The 3689-nt window shown below is 37.0% G+C and overlaps 1 pseudogene; it reads right to left on the bottom strand.

Annotated features, from left to right (window-relative positions):
- Positions 1-2999: 2999 nt before the first annotated feature.
- On the bottom strand, positions 3000-3482 carry LOC107577609 (heparan sulfate glucosamine 3-O-sulfotransferase 3B1-like; annotated as a pseudogene).
- Positions 3483-3689: the final 207 nt, after the last annotated feature.

A 3689-nucleotide genomic window follows, 5' to 3' on the forward strand; every position in this document is an offset into this window, starting at 1 on the left:
ATTATTACAATGCATTGCATTGTGGCACTTGATTGCATCAAATTTTGCTTTAAAAGGTAAAAAACAGTTAACAGCTGCAGTACTGTACCCTTAATGCATTTGAAATTCAGGATGTGTCACCATTTCTGGAAACAGTTCAATATCAGGATATAGCTAAACGTCCATAAGTGCCTGGAATACATTTATGGTACAAATTTGGCAGGAGGACCCTGGAAAAAAAGACCTGGCACAGCGTATATACAATGAACTATATGTTATGGTGGTGTGTGCAGTGAATACTATTTCTGTGACAAATGTGTAACTGCTGACTGAAATGATGCTTACAAAATTAGATTTATATAACAGATGTAAATTTATATGTGAGCAGATAGCATCGATAGCTCCAAAAGAAGTTACAATGCACACATGAAGGAATATAAAAGTAAAAACAGATTGTACAATGGAAATCTATTCAAATATGCACCACACAGAATTTTAAGTGACTCAATATGGAGTGTGTAGCAGCATAATGAACCTTTAAGACCAGATCCAGATCCCAGATCCCAAATCCCTGGCTTTGTTCACAGCTCACCGTATGTGCAGCTTTAACAGTCAGTAGCAGAAGAACGACTGCAGCTGCAGAATTGGGATGTTCTAGTATAATTATTGTCTTCAAACACTCTGTTTTTTGCCTGATTAATCATAGTTTTCTTGTTGGAAGGGCAGTATTCAAAAGAAATAGAGTGTGATTTACTCTAAAGCAGGCCTGTATTTCAGCAGTAAAAGACTAGGCATTTCTGCTGAGAAGCCATGCATCAAAAACAAGTTGTTAAGAAACGATCAATGCCATTGTGGGTTGGTGAACAACTTGGGACAAGCCGAAGCTTTCTTTCTCTTGGCCTTGACTGTAACCTACCCACTGAATACCTCAGAGGAAATGATTATCCAGCTAACCACATCATAAAAAATCACAAGCAAAGCAAAGCTACACTCTTAAAAAAAAAAAGGTTCTTTATTGGCATCCATGGTTCCATTGAAGAATCTTTAACATCCATGGAAGCTTTACATTACATAAAAGGTTCTTTATGGTGGAAAAAGGGTTCTTCGGGATATTGACATGTTCAAATAATGGTTCTTTGAAGAACTGTTCTCTGAAAGGTTCTTTAAGGAACCAAAAAAGGTCCTTTTATGGAATCTCTGCGAAAACCTCCTTTTGGGTTACTCCCTGACTCTTATTCTTCATTACGAGGCTGTGCCATACTCTGAGGTTATAGATAACACATCTATCTCTGTAGCGCGCCGCTGGTTTCTTCCACACCACTACCCTCAGTCCTGATCAATCAATGGCTTGTTACACACATATATACACACACATTATATATATATATATATATATATATATTTTCTTTCTATAAGTCACTTGAAATATAATACAAATAAATAAAATAAGCACGATACCTTATTAACTACAATATAACAATATGATCAACTGTGGTTATTTAAATGAGTATCTCTCCTCCTCATTTCTAAGAGCCTTCTGTGTTACACAACACTCAAGACAACAAGGAAATAAACCTATCACAAAATCAAGCATTATCTTAAAATACAGCTCTTAAAACATAAACCTTTATTGCTAAGCACCTTGGAGCGTCATAAAGAATGTCAAGAGCTGAAAAAGGCAGCAGCACTTTGTCAACAAGATTGAATATGCACATCTTAATTAACCGTCTCTATGCCTAAGTGCAATAAAGTTGGTTAAGGAGGAATCGATAAGCAGCACGTCTGCACATATCATTGATTGGGAGGTGACTTTTATTCCGGACAGTGATTTATGGAATCATGAAAAGGTGCAACCACAGCTCTTAAAACATAAACCTTTATTGCTAAGCACCTTGGAGCGTCATAAAGAATGTCAAGAGCTGAAAAAGGCAGCAGCACTTTGTCAACAAGATTGAATATGCACAACTTAATTAACCGTCTCTATGCCTAAGTGCAATAAAGTTGGTTAAGGAGGAATCGATAAGCAGCACGTCTGCACATATCATTGATTGGGAGGTGACTTTTATTCCGGACAGTGATTTATGGAATCATGAAAAGGTGCAACCAGAGTCAGGTAACTGCATTGATAGGGTTAGGAACAATTATTATGGATTAATGAACAGAATTAAAGAACATGTAATGCATGGATATGTTAATCAGAACATATTACCAATTCATGAGAAGATCAGATTTGTAAGATCTTCAGTTTAGAATCTTAGATAAAATATAGAACTTAATTACAATTCTTTATTAAATTATGCAGCGCATCCTGAAATTAATTAATCATTATCATAATTAAATCTTTCTGCAATATTAGTATTTTTCAAAATATGATGCAATGTATTTAGAAAATGTTCACTGTAAAAATTTAAAATAAAATCAATAATAAATATAAAAATATTTCCCTAAACACGCATATATAATATAAACAGCATTTGCAGGCTGTAATGTATCAGTTATTTGTACAATGTAAAATATTTGACAAGGGCAACAATCATGAGTTCCATAAACCTTTTAAAGGGGTCATATGATGAGATTTCAAGTTTTCCTTTCTCTTTGGCGTGCAACAAGCTGTTCGTGAATAGATAAGATCCCTAAAGTTGTAAAGACTAAAGTCTCTTTATAAACGTTAAGACTGGTCCACGCCCTGCTAAAATGCCTCGTTCTAACACGCCCCCACATGTCTACGTCACGACATATAAAAACATAAAAAGGTCAATGTATTAGATACAACACCTGCAAACACGTTTGCATGTGCAATATTTCTTTCAAATAAAGCCACTGTTCTGGTATAAATTGCAAAGACATTCATAATTTGAATTGTGCCTTAAGTGTCCATACAACAAGCAGCATGTTTTAAGGTAACCTAACATTTATGGCTGTACTGTAATGAAGTTACGTGCTGAATTTTAATACGTTTAGCTGTTTTGATCATTCGTAACCCAATAGAAAATTGATAATAAATACATATTATTCACGACCTACCTGTACCACTGGAGACCCTTCTCATAGAACCTGTCAAAGAAGTGCGGCTCTGCGCCCACCGCTCTCACGTCGGGATGAACGCGCAGGAACTCCAGAAGCGCACGCGTTCCTCCCTTTTTCACGCCGATGATAATCGCTTTAGGAAACTCTTTGGTCCCAAAGTTGTTTGACACGGAGATATTGTTGTACGTGTCATAACCTAAACCTCGCTGCTGCTTCTCATCTTCCACGTCTGTCGCATCCCGCTCGGGGAGTTCGCGAACGATGGAGCCGTTCCAGTGCGCGAGTTTCTTCCCTTCCTTTAGGAAAAGTTTGCTTCTGAAACTCTGACGGACATACAGTGGACTCGGCATGGAATCGGAGTATCCGGTGAGACAATAGAATAAATAGGTGAATATGAGGATCATGGTAAAGAACACGGACACCTTGGAGTGCGCTTTCATGTGTCCGAAGTCGCAACTCGTTGTCCAACATCCCATGAGTGTCTTTGCTTCGCAGCTTCGCAAGCGTTAAACGGAGGAATCATGCCGTATTAAATGTAAAAGAACGTTTTTTGTTGCAAAACTAAAGATTTAGTGATTTAGTGATTTTTTGCACCACAAAGTCACTAAATCAAATGCATTCCATATTTGCGCGATGATGTCTTATCCACAGAAGTAACATTACGAATAATAACTTGTCTTTTT

The sequence above is a fragment of the Sinocyclocheilus grahami genome, unplaced genomic scaffold (genome assembly GCF_001515645.1).
Source record: "Sinocyclocheilus grahami isolate Dianchi unplaced genomic scaffold, SAMN03320097.WGS_v1.1 scaffold6562.1, whole genome shotgun sequence".
NCBI classification, from domain to species: Eukaryota; Metazoa; Chordata; class Actinopteri; order Cypriniformes; family Cyprinidae; genus Sinocyclocheilus; species Sinocyclocheilus grahami.